This window comes from Acinonyx jubatus, chromosome A3 (assembly GCF_027475565.1).
Source record: "Acinonyx jubatus isolate Ajub_Pintada_27869175 chromosome A3, VMU_Ajub_asm_v1.0, whole genome shotgun sequence".
In the NCBI taxonomy this organism is placed as follows: Eukaryota; Metazoa; Chordata; class Mammalia; order Carnivora; family Felidae; genus Acinonyx; species Acinonyx jubatus.
Window position 1 is genome coordinate 63762258 of NC_069388.1, and position 19542 is coordinate 63781799.

The 19542-nt window shown below is 39.7% G+C and overlaps 1 protein-coding gene across 1 annotated transcript in view; it reads right to left on the reverse strand.

The window, feature by feature from the left end:
• SRBD1 (S1 RNA binding domain 1) overlaps positions 1-19542 on the reverse strand; it is a 385358-nt gene that overhangs the window by 153870 nt on the left and 211946 nt on the right. The window contains exons 23-24 of the mRNA XM_053200547.1: positions 13299-13347; positions 7365-7514 (exon numbers count right to left, since the gene is read on the reverse strand). The gene's annotated coding sequence lies outside the window, so the exon portion shown is untranslated. The remainder of the gene's footprint in view (positions 1-7364; positions 7515-13298; positions 13348-19542) is intronic.

The window sequence follows — 19542 nt, forward strand, 5'->3', positions numbered from 1 at the left end:
CCAAGCCTGTGTGGGTGTGGGGGAGACAGAGAGTGGGAGAGCAGGCGGGCCGGGGCAGCCACAGCCTTCAGGCCCCCAGCATGAGGCTCTGGCCCCGCAAGCCCTCCGAACTGTCCTGATAATCAACCTTCCTCAGTTTAGGTAGTGGAGGTATGCACTCAGGAAGCACTCTGCAGAAGCAATTTCTATAGTGAACAAAAAGAGAATTCCATATGTTTCGGGTCAAAAAAAAATGGGGGTGAAGTGGAGAAGGGAGATGAAAAGAGGGTGGAAATAGTAACAGAGAGATTGACTTCTAGAATAGTAACTGGCAAAATATTTGAGACTTCTTTATGTATATTTAAAAGTCTCATATCACGACTTGGAAGGTAATCCTGCCTGTGAAGCCTATAACAGAAACTGGTCAGGTTTTCTCTGAATGACTTTATTGTAAGAAATCCACATTCTTAATGAGGCACAGGAAAGTCAGAGGAGGCCACCAGGATGGACCACGGCAAAGGAGGGCCGGTGTATCCTGAGATGTTCGGGGCCTGTCGAGACATTTGAGTAGGATTTTATGCAAATCTAATCAGCCCCCAAATCAAATCATAATTATTTAACCCATTATCACTGGTCCAGAGTAATGGCAGGCACATTACTCTTACCGGCCCTCACGCTGTCAAGACAAGGAAGAAAAGACGAGTGTTTACTTTTATTATAATACATCCTGGTATGAACCCTACCGTCGCTAAGTGCACGCAGCACCTTTAACTAAAGAAACTAATTGCAAGCCACTTTCAATATCTCTTGTTTTTTAATTTAATGCCCTCAGAGAGATATAATTGGGCTGGAGGGAAGAATTTTCACTGAAGTCATGAATTTGCTATATAAATACAAACAAGAAAGAAAGCTAATACAGTAAGGGAATATGGGATTAATTTTGAAATTGTCTGATTAGTGGATTGCTGCCCATCAATAATTGCCTTATATTTTCCCAAGGCCCTCTCTTTATTAGAGTCTGGCACTGCATCTGCCCACAGCCTGTCAATCAGCCCATGCAGCTGGGAGGGTCTGCAGAGAGACCACAATTGGAAGCCTGCTGGGGCGCCTTGTTAGACAAAGCAATATATCCCAGACGTGAAAACGCTGCCATCTCAACCCGGCTGCTAACGTCTTTACTCTCAATCCTCCCGTGTTGGCGCGGGGCCTCGCTGTGACTAGGCCTGATTTTTAAAAAGGAAAAGAAAAAGTCGCAATCGCCTCTTTGCATGTGTTTTCAAGGCCTGGGCTCTGCTCGAGTTTGAGGGCGCGCGCGCGCGCGCACACACACACACACACACACACACACACACACACACACACACCGCCCCGCCCCCACCCCACAGTGGCTGAGTTGCTCAGTAATGTCGTTAAGAAAAGCTATGCAACAGCTGGAATTTCTGAAGCGGCGTCATGGGAGGCAACTAAACACGCTTCATACATTTAAAAATTAAGAAGGATAATCAGAGGGGTTACGAGCAAGTGTGCAGATGGTGGGTTTCTAACTTAATTAATGCTTAAAATCTGGGACGTTCCTCCAGCTCCCAGAACTTTTCCTGTCTATCCTCTCCAGGCCTGATGCTCTCAAACCTTCAAGACTCTTGATCAGACAAAGACGAGGAGGGTCTGTTGACTGAACTCGCCATAAACATCTTTGCAAACCACACATACACACAGAGTTGCAGCCCTGCTAATGATATGTTTATGTCATGTCCATTTCCAGAAATATTTATGTCTCTCTATCTTGCCAGCAATCAGTCAAAATATACAAAAATGGATTTGCATGTAAAGATGCTTCGTTCGGAAGACAAAATATGATGATAATAGAACAAAGATGGCTCAGAGCATGCTCCTTTTTGTTTTGTTTTCTTATCATCTACTGCTTTCCTTTTCTGTTTGGTAAACTGAGCATTTGTTTTAAATTGGGGCTTTGTTCTTGTGAGGTAGGAACTAAGATGATCCGGAGCCAAGGCATCCTGTAGCACCAGGCGCTTTATCAGCTACTGAAGTACAACCTGCTCTCCGTGCCGGATCCCGGCCTTGCCCCACAGCCAAGACTAACCTTGGTGCCATCTGCTATTGGGCACAGTGGGCATCTGTGTGTCTGCCTGTTGGCAGGATCGGCAGCCCTCTAGGCACCGGGGCTGAGGTCTGAGGATAGAGCTTGACACTACCATGCCCTGCGTGGCAGGAATACCAATCCTGGTCCACTGAGCGGCACACGTCCATGCCGACTGCAGAAGCCTTACAAACCCATTCATTCCCCCTCCCTCTGCTTTCCACTGTGGGGCCTGGCCCCAAGGTTTGTCACACCTCCCTCGCTCCCTGTTGTGTCTTCCACCCTGGAAGACTTACAGGAGCAGGGAGCACTTGGTGCTGGTGCGTGGACTGCCAAAATCACCCCAGCTAGGGGCCTCAGTGCCCTGGGGCACATAGTAGCAGGCCAGGAGGCCACTCAGTGAATGCATGTCTCCTTCTGTCAGGTGGGAATGCAGAGACTTAGGGCAGAAAGTTGTGAGAATTGAGAGATGTGAGTAGAAATACTTTTCGAGCTATAGCCCAGAGCATTTTGCCAAGTAGGGGGATATTTTGCCGTTAACAATATGGAACCTTGTAACAACTGTTCATAATAGTGGTATCGAGGCAGCTGCCTTGGTTGCTTGCTTTGCTTTGGACGGGCCACCAGTTTCGGCCACCGGACAATGATAAGCCCCAGTGGGCTTGTGCCTTTCACATTTGTTGAGAATCTCCTATATGCTAATAAGCAACGTGTCACAGCAGATCCTCACAAGAATACATACTCCAAAGATATTCCTCACGTTAGGTTTGTGGTTCCAACTGCCTGGCTTGAGTTTAAGCTCCTGGAGAGCAACAACCACATCTTACTCGGTATTTTGCAAATGTTCATAGTTACTGGTCAAACTAGTTGAGTGAGTGACTTAGGGATAACCAGTTGTTGCAGAGATGCATAGGGGGAGGTGAACCATAAAGAAAACAAGCTCTCGAAAACCAAAAGTTAGTGCTCCAGTCAGAATAGCAACATCCCTTGCCCATATTCCCCAAACACATAGCATGACAGAGAAAATTAAGAAGACACAACATATTCATATCCTCTTGCTAAAACAACAAAATCAGCCTCTAGTTCAGACACAAAATGGAAAGATGATATTACAAGTGGGGCTGAAGCCATCAGTCTGCCGGCTCTGGGTCTAGGGTAGGCTCCCTGCTTAGGAAGGGGGCCAAAACAGATGCTTGGGGATCTAGAGCTCCTGCTGAAAGGAAGGAGGAGGCCACCAGGGCCTGGGCCAGGACTAGATCCATGAGATTCCCAAGGGCACTGTGGGACAGGGGCCTTAGCCACCAACAGGTAAGACTAGTTCTGGTCTGGGAGGCCTAGAAAACTAGGTGGAGATGCCCACAAAACTGCTAGACCAGGAAAGGTTCGATCAGTGGTTACTCTTCCTCCTCTTCCAAATTTATAAACGTTGGAGTGCCTGGTGGTTCCCTCCTTGGACCTCTTCTTTTTTCAGCTACACTCATTCCCTGAGGAAAGGCCCCAATATTATCAACATTATCAAAGTCCTGATGATACTTGTATTTAAAGCGCCAAACTCAGCCTCTTCCTGAGCCAGATACTTAGATGTCTAATGGGTATCCTAGTTCACATGTCCAAACACCCCTCTTGATTCCTGTCCCACACCAGTTCTGCCCCCACTTCTCTCAGGAAATAACGTGACCGTTCACCCAACTGCTCAGGCCCAAAACCCAGGCATCAGTTTTGAGTTTTCCCTCACACCACATGCAATCCCTCAGCAAGTTCTGTTGGCTCTATCTTCAGAACATTCCCTGAACTCGATTTGACCACTAAAACAGTGCGCAAACCTGCCAACAATCGCCCGGGTCGCTGCAGCCCGGGAGCTGGTCTTCTTGCTTCTATCTTGTTGCCTACCATGTGTTTCCACACAACAGCCAGAGTGATGTTTTAAAATCACAAATCAGGGGCGCCTGGGTGGCTGAGTCCGTGAAGCATCAGACTCTTGATTTCAGCTCAGGTCACGATCTTCACAGTTTGTGAGATGAAGCCCTGCGTCGGGCTCTGTGCTGACAGGGCGGAGCCTGCTTGGGATTCTCTCTCTCCTTCTCTCTCTGCCCCTCCTGCACTCACTCTCTCAGTCTCTCGCTCTCAAAATAAAAAATAAATAAAACAAAAATCAGACCATGTGCTCTCACCACTCAAAACCCTCTCCTGGCCTTCCCTTATGCCTAAAAGACCCCAGATGCCTACAGTGGCTGCAACACCCTACCTGATGAGGCCTGATTTCCCACCAAGCCCTCCTGAAGCTCCAGTCACATGGGCCTCTTGTTGTTCCTTGAACCCGTCACCCTGTTTCCTGCCTCGCCACCTCCTTGGCATTCTCCTGTATCTTTGCATGCTGCCCTGCCTCAGGTCACTCTAGCTTCCACCCAAGGTCACCTTCCAAACAACAACTACCCTCAGGATCCCACACCCTTGTCACTCCTTTCCTCCTTTCTTGCTTCATGAGTCTTCACATTCACCATCTGAGATTATATGTATTATTTGGTTGTTGATATCTCCCTAAGGTCCAGGAGAGCAGGAATTTTGTCTCTCTTGTTTACTGTTACATTCCCAGTGACTGAATTGTGCCTAGCACATTAAAGGTATTTAATGCATATTTGTTGAGTGAGTAAATCAGTGAGTGGATAAATATGTAAGCTGTAAGCTAATGTGACATTATTATCCTCATTATCATACACAGTAACTCTCATGAATTAAAAAAAAAAAAAAAAGCAGATTTCTTTGTGGGGAGGAAAATGGTCGCCAAAGAAAGAAAAACACTAGGCTTGATGATAGGGTAGCACAGACATAAAGAGAACGTCTAGCTCCCTTAATAAAGTAAAACCCAGACTATATAGGCCTAGAAAAGGATGCTGGGGGAGGCATGGCTGGACCTCTGTCATGAGAGCTTTGGAACCATTGCTGCATTCACCCCAGCTCTCACATCTTGAAATAGAGCTCAGCCCAGGCTGGACTATTTAAACGAGATGTCACCAAAGGTCCATGGAAACCGAAGGAAAGGCTTGATGTATGGTGAGGGGATACCAGGAGTTGTGAGGGCTGCAGAAAAGAGGAAGAAAGATTTCCAGATAACGTCATTTCATGGAGGACCAGTCTCACATATGCTGCAGTATGGGCCATTGCAGAAAAGACAATGTAAGGTTTGGGGGGTAGAAGGAGGACTTAAGCAGTGATGGGAATTCACTCGTTCACTCTAGTCCCTCTCCGCTCATGCACAATGGGAAGTATAATCCCAATTTTTATAAGCAAACACTATGCTTGGAGACAGGGGGTGAAACCAGGTCTACATGACCAGAAACCTGGTGCTCTTTGGGATACACTGGGTCTCCATTCCACCCATTATTGATCCAAGGTCCCCTTCTCTAGCTGGAGCCTAAAGGACATCATGAGCCCACTTACATTCTAAGGTCTTTGGAAAGTCTACAAACATGTGTGCTAGCTTGTTTTAAAACAAATGGTATCACCCTGATTCCCCAGTGATTCTCACACCAAAATGGGGGCAAGGGGGGGCACGCAGGGGAAGGAAAGCTCTGAAGCAAAGCTACTCTCTAACTAACGATAAGGCCAAAGCCTTGCTAGAAACATGACTGATGATGTGATAAGAGGGTGCCCATACCACACTGAATGCAAAACAGGAATTCCAAGGTAACTGATTGCGTATAAAGGACTAGGTAACTGAGTGCATATTAAGAACACAGTTTCAACTTACTCACTTGGAACAGAACAATCTGTAGCATAAAAGGAGAGTAAAATTTGGCAGCGCTTATTGTGAGCCTGTGAGGCAGCATGAGTGGAGAGAATTCCTAAAAGAGATCCTAACTTAATCAATCACTTGAAGCAGGAGGCAAAAAGCTGCCTTCGGAAATAGATCAAAAGAGTTGTATTGGCCCTGGTGTGCACACACCATATCAATCTCTGGCCCTAGTGTGCGAGGCTCCAGGCATCGCCTCAGAAGCGTGCCCAGAGCAGCCAGGACTGGCCTGAAACACAATCCCAGAGCAAGGCTGATGGGGCAGGGGCCATGTGGAGCAGAAGGCAGGACCAAATGGAAATTCCCTTGGATTTATTTTCCTACTGATTTCATTCCTGTGGAACATACTCGAAATCCATCCTCAAACTGACAAATTAGTGGGGCCCCATCTAAGAGATGGGGAAAGAAAGGCCAGGGCTGGCTTATGCCAGGGACAGAGGACCCACCTCTCTGGCCTGTACCTGCAGGAGCCGGACGCTAGTAATCCAGACCCGTCACCTGGTCTCCGTGTTCCCTGGGCCCAGCAGCCAGCCTTTGCTCGTCCAACGCTCTGCTCTGATAAGCAGATAGATGATCTTTTTTATTTACACAAAAGGGACGCTTTGTTGTTCATCTTGCTTGTTTCACTTTATACTATGTGTTGCAGATATTTCCATATCAACTTTGTTCCAATTAAAGAATTAAGCCCTAATACTTGGAAGCCACAATGAATGTCATGAACTAACTTCTCTCCTGTGCCTCCAGAAAGGTAGTAGTTGTGTACAATCCTTAGGAGAATTGAGAAAATCCAGTCACTCAAATCACTTTCTGTTTTCTGGGGTTTGGATGAGGATCCTGGCTAAGAGAGGCTGATAGAGTGTTACACTGGATGGTGAACTATAATTTAACCAGTCCCGTACTGGTGGACATTTAGGTTGTCCCCTGCTCTTTTTCCTATTACAAGGCTGCAATGAATATTCTTGTAACATAACATGGTGAGCTTTTGTGAATAGATTTGTAGGATAAATTTCTAGCACTGGAAATGCTCTGCAGTTAGTTTTTAAGCTCCCTCAGACCAGACAAATGTATTAAGATCTTTATTGTTCCTTTGCCTGGCACAGTCACAAAAGTTGTATAGATAGTAAAGGACTCAATAAATGTATTGTTGAGGGATGCCTGGGTGGCTCAGTCAGTTGAGCGTCCAACTTTGGCTCAGGTCATGATCTCACGGTTTGTGAGTTCAAGCCCCACATCGGGCCATCAGGCTCTGTGCTGACAGCTCAGAGCCTGGAGCCTGCTTCAGATTCTGTGTCTCCCTCTCTCTCTGCCCCTCCCCAACTCATGTGCGCACACGCTCTCTCTCTCTCTGTCAAAAATAAATATTAAAAACATTAAAAAAATATTTGTTGAAATGAATTAATGAAAAAATACAATCCATACCATGAAATTATAGAGCCGCAGGCCGGACAATAACAACAAAATTGTTGAAAATAAAGTGGCAAGTAAAATGGTACCGACCTGGTGAAACTGCTGCCGGAATTCCAAATGGAAGGTGTAGATTCTTTGATTTTTACCCTTTTTCCTACATCTGAATTTTATATAGCATTGCCAATTAACATCTTGTTCTAAGAGGCCAGCTATGGATTGGTCAGCTTTGCTTTCTTACTCCTAGAGATAACAAACAGGAGGAAGAAAAAGATCAAAAGACCCCGGTCAGAACTTGCTCCTTTCACTGTGATTTTTGGGAGATATCTAGAACATCCTTTCCTAGGTAGGTCTGCTTTTGGAACACAATTTTCTAGTAATCTGACTGGCTCGACGTGTTTGTCAAAAATGAAAGAAAATTGGTTTAATTTGGAGTTCCATATTGTCCTGAGATAATTGGGATCAGAGCTACTTAAGGACATACCCCACTGTAACCAGAGGTTTCTAAATTCACACAGCACCACAGATAGGAGGATTCCAGCCTTCTCTGTGGGATGTGGGCCAACTGCTTGTGACTTTGAAGCTAGCTGGTATTTCATTGACATGATGTCACTGTGATCTTATTAGCATCTCAGCACAACACATAAGGTTTTATTATCATCACTTAACAGGTTGAGTAAGTACTTGACATTCCATAATTCCTAAAAGGCAGAGATGGACTTGAATCTTTTAGTCTACTTTCTTCCTATTGTTCCCAGATTTATCAGGTCCACACTTGCACCTGTCCTTCCTGGACCCCGGGAAAGGCCCTAACATTATGTTTGTATGGTCAGGTATTTGTGTAACATTTGCAAAAATAAGGTACTGAACTGTAGTTGAAAATCACTGTCTCTTTTCATTCAGACTTTCCTCTCTGACTCGTTCACCTAAGGTGAACTTTCAAGTGGGGGGCATTTTTAGGAACCGGTCAGATACGTTTATATGCTTCATAATCACTTTCATGTTAAGTTATTGCTGGCTGTCCTTGTGCAAAACCAAAGCAAAGCAAACCAAATGAACAAAAACCGTAATTTTACTAAAATAATATATACACGTGGTAATAAATCATAGAGGAGGCTTGGAGGAAAGTTAGATAATATTACAGGACTTATAATAAAAAGAAGTCTTCTCCACCCACCTGGGATAACTACTTTCAATTATTTTGGGCAATCTCTTTTGACATTTATCTCTGTATTTTTAAATGATATCCTAATGCTTCAATTTTTTACATAAAAAAAACCTGCAGGCATGTAAACCTTCCTTATATAAATTATTTTAAAATAATTTTGTTTTAGAATAGAAAAATTTGGTTTATATATTATAAATATTAAATATTATATTAAAGAGTAGAATTCAATATTTTATAATACTCTATATTTATCCACATTATCTACTGATTTCTTGTATTATTAGATAAAGCTATAGCTCTCTTAAACCTATCTACTCCTTCTCTCCCATTTTATTTTATAGTTATATTTTAATTTTTGGTTAAATCAACAAAGTGTACATGTTATATCGGGATAATATTTGCATATTAAGTTAATGTTTTTATTTTTCCCCTTAATTATTCCCAACAGAAAAGCAGGCATATGTGCACCACAAAAGTACAAGAATATTCATAGCAAAGTTTTTCATAAAAGTCTCCTCCTATACCCTATCAAATAAACGTCCATTCACAGAAAAGTGGATAAATTGTAATATACTCATATAATTGAGTGCCCTACATTTATGATAGCGAATGGACTACTGTTACATGCAACATGATCGAATACAAAAAATATAAATTTTTGTATTTGTATATGTATGTTTTACTTTCATAAAAAATTATCCTAAGATATCATTTAAAAAGGATATTTATACCTCTATTAGTAAATGATATCTTGTTACCTCCCAACTTTAAAAGGTTTTGTTATGCTTACACTAACACTCATGTCTTCTCTCCTTCTCCTCTCAACTTTGTTACTTCATTCCTTTTTCATAATAGATATTTACATTAGTTTTAATTTTAGTTTTACAGTTAAGTAGACTCAATGTTTACCACCAGATTATTTTACTACAGCTTTCCTAGTTTTCTCTTAGGTAACTACAGTGCATGCTCTTATTCACAAAAACCAAAAAAAAAAACAAAAAAAAAAAAACCCAACCTAATATTTATTTTTAATTTTTTTTTTTTTACATTTTATTTATTTTTGATAGAGAGAGACAGAGCACAAGTCGGGGAGGGGCAGAGAGAGAGGGAGACACAGAATCCGAAGCAGGCTCCAGGCTCTGAGCTGTCCGCACAGAGCCCGACACAGGGCTCGAACTCACAAACCGCGAGATCATGACCTGAGCCGAAGTCGGACGCTTAACTGACTAAGCCACCCAGGCGCCCCTAGTATTTATTTTTGTTTGGTCATGTGTCTCCTTACTGTTACTAGCCAACCACTTGTTGCTCAATTATTCTTTCCACCATGTGTGGAATTAGAGTTATATTATTATATATACTTTTATATGTATTTATATTTATACGTTTGTATTCTTACTGTATTTTAACAGACATGTTACAGATTTTAATGTAAATAATATACATAGCAAGAATTATTATTATTTTTGAAAAATATTTATTTATTGTGAGAGAGAGCATGTGTGTGCATGACTGGCGGAGGGGCGGAGAGAGGTAGAGAGAGAATCCCAAGCAGGTCCCATGCACACTGCTGAGCCCAACACCGGGCTGAATCCCATGACCCTGAGATCATCACCTGAGCAGATATCAAGAGTTGGGTGCTCAACCGAGCCAACCAGATGCCCCCACACAGCAACATTAATAAACTTTTTGTAAGTCTCCCACTTACTGACCGTCTAATACTTTCCTTTTGCTAGGACTTTCCACAAACCAGTTTAAATTGCATTATTAAAAATAGAACATCTATCAAGAAAATGAAAATACAAGTCACAAATGGAGAGAAAATATTTGCAAAAGGTATTTTGCAATAGATACCTGAAAAAAGGACTATTATCCAAAATAAACAAAGAACACTTGAGACTCAACAACAGGGAAACAAACTACCTGATTAACAAAGGGGTCAAAGACCTTAGTGGACACCTCACCTCACTAGATGGCAAATAAGCATTTGCTCCAAATTATATTCCATTAGGGAAATGTAAATTAGAACAACGAGATACTACTGTGCACTTACTAGAACGGCCAGAATCCAGAACACTGACAACACAAAATGCTGGTCAGGATGTGGAGCAAAAGGAACTCTCATTTATTGTTGGTGGAAATGTAAAATGGTACAGCACTTTGGAAGGCAGTTTGGCAGTTTCTTACTAGACTAAGCATGCTCTTACTATGCAATACAGCAATCCTGCTTAGTATTTACCTAAAGGAGTTGAAAATATGTCCACACAAAAACCTGCACATGAATGTTTGCAGATTTTTTTCCTTGTAATTGACAAAACTTAGAAGCAAGTAAAATGTCTTTCAGTATGAATGGATAAACTGGAACATCCAGACAATGGAGTACTATTCAGCGCTAAAGTGAAACAAAGAATTAAGCCATGAAAAGAATGCATATTACTAAGTAAAAGAAGCAAACATGAAAAGGTTGCACTCAATGATTCCAACTCCATCACATTCTGGAAAAGGCAAATAATGGAGATAGTAAAAAGATCAGTGGTTTCCATGGATTAGAGGAGAGGGAGGGATGAATTGGTAGGACACAGGGTTTTTAGGGCAGTAAAACTACTCTGTATACTATATTGGTAGAAATATATCATCACACATTTGTTCAAGCCCATAGAACGTGCAACAGCAAGAGTAATACCTAGTGTAAACGATAGACTTTGTGTCATAGTAGGTTCATCAATTTTAACACATGTACCACTCTCGCGAGGGATGTTAATAATGGGGGAGGCTATGTATGGATGATGGCATGAAGTATATGGGAAATCTCTGTACCTTCTGCTCCATTGTGCTGTGACCTAAAACTGCTCTAAAAAAAAATAAACTCTATTAAAAACAATTGAACACCTTTCTCTGTAGAGGTGTAGGATAAAATGTTCCCAAAACATAAACTAGAACATAATATCCTGAGCTTTACAAAACCAACTTTATTTAATTAGGGATAATTCCTCCCTCTCAGACTTGATGTGCTTTTTTAATAATATCAAACATTTAATTACAAACATGCTCCTTTTCAATCACTAATACATTACCAACTTATCTCTATATAACAACTGTTGAGTATCCGACTCTTTCCAACTCTGTCTTGCTTTTTAAAGACATTTCAGGATGTCTTACAAAACAGAAATTCAGCATGATTATACTTTCTTCACAAAGGCTGTACAAGTTTCATATATGTGTTGTTGTTTTTTAAATCTCACTTTAACTTAAGCTAAAAAATGAGATTTCTCTAAGAATAACAAGAATAAATAATAGTAATATGATAAGACTTGGAAAGGCTCTTTTGTCAAAACTATCAGAAATTGAAAAACTGAATGACTTTAAAGACTGGAAACAAAATTTTTTACAAGTTGGGTGGCTTCTAATTCCTGGGTTTTGACAAAGATGAGGGAGGCTCTACTCAAATTACCAGTGATATACCATTATGAACAATTTTTGCTGATTCCTACATTATTTTGGCATATTACTTGAAAAGATTTCCAAGCCTTGAGTGATGTTTGGTAAAACTCCTTTTCTCTCTATCAGCTATTTATGTCAATAAGGGTTCTTTCTCAGTGCTTATATCTATAAAATGTAAAAGGAGGAAGAGAATTGATGCTAAGCCTGTCTCTTTCCAAAAATAAATCATACTTGAACATTTACCTGTGCTTACATGAACTGAGAGATGTCTCATTCAATATCATGAAATGATAATTTTCTAATACACTTTTACTTTTTAATCATTATTTGTCAAAATTCATAACATTTGTTTTGTTTAACTGTATACCGTTAATAACTGCAATAACTCCCATCAGAGGAAACAATTAATATTTATGAGACTTATGGACATAAGAAATTAAAACAAATTAAATTTTAACTCATACATTTTTTGTTGCAGAGAAATATGATAGGAATAACACAAAAAATGTTTAAGCATAATGATACTCCACTGGGATAAAATTATGTGAAAGAAGTGAAAGGAAAATAGAAGCTCAAGGGAAAAAGAAATGATGTACAATATTTCTTGTACTTCTAACAAGAGCTTATTCACATATTTTGGTGCCTATCAAAGTCTTATGATATTTAGACCTGAATGGATAATTTAAAACAGTAAGGTGAACTAAGTTTAATGTGGCTCTTGGGATGTAGTTTGCCAGACCCTGGTCTAGATCTAAGAAAGTGATGGAGAAAATGTTAATGATACAGATGAAACTTAAAAATATGTCACATCTACAGCCACTACATTGTGAACAGAAAAAAAGAAGAAGGAGGAGGAAGAGGAGAAGAAGAAAAACCCCTACTCTTCCAGTATTCCAAAACTATGATCCAATTCCACAAAGAAGTCACACAATGGGTGGATGTGGGAGGTTCCAACACATCTTCATTGTTTCACTTGCATCCAACTTGTTAATATCAACATTCTTGTTGGAATTACACTTGGGGAGCCAGGTGTTATGCCTTTATCAGCGGCACCCGTTGGTGAACTCTAAGTGTGTGATTCCTTGTTCAATCCATCTTCTTTTTGTTTCTCAAAACCAAATCTGGTCTTGGGGAAGCATCTGCCACCGGCCTGTGCATTTGACTCCTGCTACTGTTCACGAAGGATCAGGTGTCACACTTCAGGATGTGTCCCTCAACGTGGGGAAACACACCTTGGTAGGCTGTTCTGAAATGTGCCTGCAAATGCATCCTCTCTGCTTCTTCGCACAGGCTCTCCTGCTTGAGACTCCATGGTTTTGTTTCTGTTGTTTCATCCGGACTGAATAATCTTTGCCTTTTAATCCAAGTACTTACATTTAAAGTAAATATTGATGTATTAGGGTTTGTATATATCATCTTACCTGTGTTTCTGTTTGTCCCATCTGTTCTATGCTGTTTTCACTCTCCTTTCTTGCGCATAAAAAAAAAAAAAAATCAACCAAATGTTTTTTTTAATCATTTTGTTTCTCTTCTGATTAGCTTGTTAATTATACATTATTTGACTGTTCTTTTCGTGGTTAGCCTAGAAATTACAATACAACATGTATCTTGATTTGCTAGACTCTAACATAAATTTGTATTTCCACCAATGCAAGGACTATAGAACACTTTAAGTTTTTTAATTCTCTTCTTGCCTTTTGTGCTATTATTGTCATGAATTACATATAGTTCTACATATTTAATTTTTTTATTTTAAGTAAACTCTGCACCACACGTGGGGCTCAAACTCATAACCCCAAGATCAAGAGTTGCATGCTCCAATGACTGAACCAGCCAGGCTCCCCTCTACATATTTTAAACACCTCAAGATAGTAAGTTTTATATCATTAATGTTCATTATATTGATCCCTCTATTTTATGGTTTCAGTAAAAGGGTAATGCTATCCTCATAGAATGAGTTGGGAAGTATTTCTCTCTTCAGTATTCTCGAAGTGTTTGTGTGGAATTAGTATTATTTTTTTTATTAAATGCTTGGTTAAATTCACCAGTGAAGCCATGTAGGTCTGAAGTTTTCTTTGTAGGAAGGTTTTAAACTAGAAATTCAATCTTATTTAAGTTGTTGAATTGATTTGAATAAAGTTGTTCTTTTATTATTTTTCTTATCAATAGGTTCTGTAGTTATGTTACCTCTCATTCCTGATCATGGTAACTGGTGTTTTCTTTTTCTTCTTTTTTTAAATCAGGCTGGGTAGAGGTTTACCTTTTTTTTTTCTTCCCTGAAAGAATCAGTTCTGGTTTCATTCACTTTCTCTATTGTTTTTCTGTTTCCCATTTCATTAGTTTTGGTTTCTGTGTATTCTTTTTCTTCCTTCTACTTTCTTTGGATTTGATTTGCTCCTTTTTTTAGTTTAATTTGGATGCTAAGATCACTGACAGGACTTGAGGGGCAAGAATTCCAGGAAGAAGAGGGGTACACTCTGTACAACTTTTCCTTTCAGTGAGTTTGCTCACTGTAAATGTATCAGGTGCAAGAGCTGAAGCACAAAGCAAAGAGCAGCCCTTGAGAACCCAGGCAGCCAATCAAGTCTTTGGGCAAATCCTTCAGGCCGGTGAGAGAATTAGAGACCAGTGCCTACTAATGGGGAGAGGTCCTGGCATAGATCTCTGACTTGCAATTAGCCTCTGGAAGAAAAAATACCACAGGTGTATGGCTAAGATGGAAGTAGAAGAGTATGCTCTACTCAAGTCCAACTTCAAATCAGCTCAGCCCAGATTGGTTTAAAGTCATCTGTCCCTACTCTAATTGCCTGCCAAGTGGAGGGTAAATCTTCTCTGGAAGAAGAAAATATTTGCCGGAGCCTCAAATTGTATCTACAATTTTCATATATAAAATCTGGCATTCAATCAAAGGATTACCATGCACACCATGAGATAAAACCAACTGACCAAAACCAAGGAGTACGACAGACTTTAGAACAGACTCACACATGATATGGATATTGGAGTTATCAGGCATGACTTTAACTATGATTAATATGTTCTAGAAAATATAGGACAAAAGGGAGACTTTCACCAGAGAACTAGAATCAATGATAATGAAAAGAGAGAATCAAATGTAAATTCTCAAATGGATACCCATAAATTGCTGAAGTTAAAACGTTCAATAGGAATTAAAAAATGAATAGACAAGAAGAGGATTAGTTAACTAAAAGACACATCATCATTAAAAGAGATCCTGAGTGGAGAGAGGAAAGAAGGATGGTTTCATGGGTGTATGCAAATGTTAAAATTTATCAAATTGCACATTAATAATGCAATTTATTGAATGCCAATTATTTCTTAATGGAGGTATCTCACCTATAATGGAGTAAAAATTAAAGTGGCATCGGATTTATTTTCAGTAAAATCATTTTCTAGACTAGGGCAATACTTGGGGCACCTGTTCTGATAGCACGGAGCCTGCTTGAGATTCTCCCTCTCTCTGCCTCTCCCCCTGCTTGCCTGCACACGCACCTTCTCTTTCTCTCAAAATAAACAAATAAACTTCAAAAAAAAAAAAAGATTTAGAATAGAGCAATACTTTAAAAGTCCTCAGAAGAAAGAATTACCTTTGTTCTAGAAATCTATGCTCAGCTAAACTTGCAATCAAGTAATTAAATAGATCAATGGCTATTTTCAGACATGTAAGTCTCAAGGTATTTGTATCCCATGCATATTTTCTAAGAAACAAAACAACCTAAGAATGTATTCAAGTTAAACAAAAAAAAGTATGAGAAAGACTGAAGCCTCAAGAAAATGATGTGTACCTATGAGTGTGATAAAAAAAAAAAAAATTCCCAGGTGACAAATAAGCAGCAAGCTTTGAAAGGACCAAGCCCCAGCTGGACCCCAGCAAGCTACCTTCAAAGAAGAAAGTAGATTTTTATCAAGAAGTTAGTATAGTGAAAAAGATGTACTTTTTAATGTTATGGTAAATGTAATACTGTGTATGTTAGAAATAATGCATATATTGATAAGGAAAAAAGGCAATTAAAAGCCTGGAAGGGGCACTCTACAGAAAATGTGAAGCAATTAAAATATAGCATACTTTTCTCCAAGTATAAGAAAGATAATTCACTTGACATGATACTTGGAACATTCTCCCTCAAGAGTTAGTGGCATATGGGAATGCAAGCTGGTGCAGCCACTCTGGAAAAGAGTGTGGAGGTTCCTCAAAAAGTTAAAAATAGAACTACCCTACAACCCAGCAATTGTACTACTAGGCATTTATCCAAGGGATACAGGTGTGCTGTTTTGAAGGGACACATGCACCCCCATGTTTATAGCAGCACTATGAACAATAGCCAAAGTATGGAAAGAGCCCAAATGTCCATTGATGGATGAATGAATAAAGAAAATGTGGTATACATGTACAATGGAGTATTACTCGGCAATCAAAAAGAATGAAATCTTGCCATTTGCAACTACGTGGATGGAACTGGAGGGTATTTTGCTAAGTGAAATTAGTCAGAGAAAGACAAAAATCATGACTTCACTCATATGAGGACTTTAAGAGACAAAACAGATGAACATAAGGGAAGGGAAACAAAAATAATATAAAAACAGGGAGGGGACAAAACAGAAGAGACTCTTAAATACGGAGAACAAACAGAGGGTTGCTGGAGGGGTTGTGGGAGGGGGGATGTGCTAAGTAGGTAAGAGGCACTAAGGAATCTACTCCTGAAATCATTGTTGCACTATATACTAACTAATTTGGATGTAAATTTAAAAAAATAAAATAAAATAAAGAGTGGCATAGAATTATGTTTCCTTTTCTGAGGGTCCATTAATACTATTTTATTCCGTAGTTCACAACATTTAGAGTCCTAAAAATTCAACCGACTGCTATTTTTTCTAGGTTTTAGAATACACTTACAAACAAACCAACGAACCAAAACAAAACAAAAAACAAAAACAAAACACCCAGACACTTCACTGAAGTTACAAAGAATACAAATGCCTTAAATCTCAGAGCTGTGAAAATACTGGGATGCTAGCAGATGTGGCAGGGCAACATAGAAAATAGAAAAAAGAAATGAAAAATTGAGGAAAAAGGGGTCAGAATTGTAGATATCTTTATTTTCTTACTTTACAAAGCAGTGAATCAAAATATATATAGTCTAAATTGGACAGGAAATATATTAAAGTTGAAAAAATAACCAGTAGAAGAAATAAATTAATAACAAAACTATCAGCCTCATGTTTTAAGATGGAAGAATAAAGAAATCTCTGACTCTGTTATGGACTGAATGTTTGTGTCCCCCACCTGATTCATATGTTCACGCCCATTCCTCCGGTGCAATGGAATTAGCAGATAGGGTCTTTGGGAGGAAATTGGGGTGAGTGGAAGCCCTATAAATGCAGTAACTGCCCCCGTAAGAGTTAGAGGTTGCTTCCTCTCTCTGCTGTCTACCATGCAAGAACCTAGTGAGAAGTCAGCTGTCTGCAGACTCGAAGAAGGCTCTCACGGGAACCCAACCACGACCTCAGACTTCTAGCCTCCAGAACTGTGCGAATAAATTTCTGATATTTATAAGTCACCTAGTTTATGGCATATTGTTATAGCAGCTGGAGCTAAGACAGAACCTGTTTTTCTAAAACCAATCAGAAATAACAAGGATACAAATGAAATAAAAAGTCTGTCTAGGAGGAATGGGGCAACACTTATAACCTGAACCTTATTATTTATAAAGAAAGGCTGCCAAGTACAGTGAAAATTAGGTCAAAGAAAGGGTGCCAAGAGACGACACCCATGGCTGCAGATCTCAAGCAGAGTCAACAAGGCACAGTGTTCCAAGTTAGTAGCATACCCTGAGGAGCAGAAGCAACAGTTGCTTGTCTAAAAGAAGGCTGAGGTTTGCAAACCGGTTCTAGAATTCTCCATGACTCCCTTTGAAACCACACAGACATGACATTTTTGCAGGAAAAATTTCTGAAAGTAGGGAAACTAAGGTGAATGGATGGCATTGCAACTACCAATTCTACTCGATTAATATTTTGTAAAGGCTCTCCCCCAGTTCACCTCTCTGCACTGCATACCTGCTGAGTTCTGTGGCTCGAGTTATGCAGATTTTTGTGTTAACCCCCCTGATCAACTTCGTAGGTATTCAAAACGGTTGGTGCTGATCTGGCTGCATTTCAGGGATGAGACAAGCTCAGGGTCTCCATGCTGCTTGCCATCTTGAATTCTCCTATAAAGGCTCCACCCACACTCACAATACATTCCACTAGACCTTACATATGTAGGGCTTTATTGTAAGTTAGGACTTGTTAGCCCAGAGGTTGTTCAAAGCCTCTGACACCTCTCTCACATTTTCTTTCCCCATATAGGTGGTTCCGAAAGGACTCTGCATTCAACAATGAGAGTGACATAAAAGGAACTACGTATGGTTTCACAACCATATGAATATGTTAAAAAATATCAAATTGTACACTTTAAATCAGTAGATTATATTATATGTGAATTATATTTCAATAAAGCTTTTTTTAAAAAGGGACTAGGAGACAAAACCATTGCAGGAAAGAAGACAAAAGAAGTAAGAAAACAAATTCAACATATGTCAGAAAATGTATCGTGGAATAGCTGAAAATTGTGACTAAGTAACTTCTTATGGATTCAAAGAACTTAGTAAAGTTCTTTGAAAAACTTCAAGTGAAAAAGTGGCCTCCATGAATCAAGAGTTCAAAGCACAGATAAAGGACTGAAGGAAGAAATGATAAGACAACATCGGAAAAGATAAAATTGACCTGAATGAGCCCAGGAAAGATGTAGAAAAGTAATGACACACAGAAATGGAAACTGCAGAAAGAATGAGATATTGTTGAGAACAAGCTAAAGAAATGGAAGACAGGCTTAAGGAAACTGAGTCACATTTTAAAAAGTCAAGTAACATTTTACGAACATGAATAACATTTTTTAAAACTCAAAAAGAAAAAAAGAATTTTATAGAACTATAGGAAAAACTCATATACATAAAGGTTAATGCTCAACTACGCATTCAGAAGACAGCAGAACAATCAGCACACGAAACACATTCACAGTATAATTCAAGAAGATTTTCTGAAATAAAAAATTTGACTCTATATATTTAAACAGGTGCACCATCTTCCAGGAAGAACAAAGATTAATCAGCACTAGAACATGCCCTAATAAAGTTACTGGACTTCAAAGATACGATCATTCAGAGAGAAAACCAAATGACCTCAAGGGGAAGAGACAGAAATCAGGCTGCTTCATACCTCCTTATTTATTTTTAATGTTTACTTATTTTTGAGACAGAGAGGCAGAGAATCCCAACCAGGGTCTGCTCAGCACAGAGCCTACTGCCAGTCTCGAACTTACGAACCATGAGACCATGACCTGAGCTGCAATCAAGTCGTATGCCTAACCCACTGAGTCACGCAGGCACCCTGAGACATCAGGCTTCTTTAAAGCAGCATTCAACATTGTAGAAATTCACTGTCTTCAAATTCTAAGGGATACTATGACCCAAGAATTTTATTTCCAGCCAAAGTATAGTTCAAGCATAAAGGCAACATGCAGATGACTTAAAACACACAACTACTTACAGAACACAAATCCTAGGGATCTTTCTTGAAAAAAACTACTAAAAAAAGCCTCTGTCA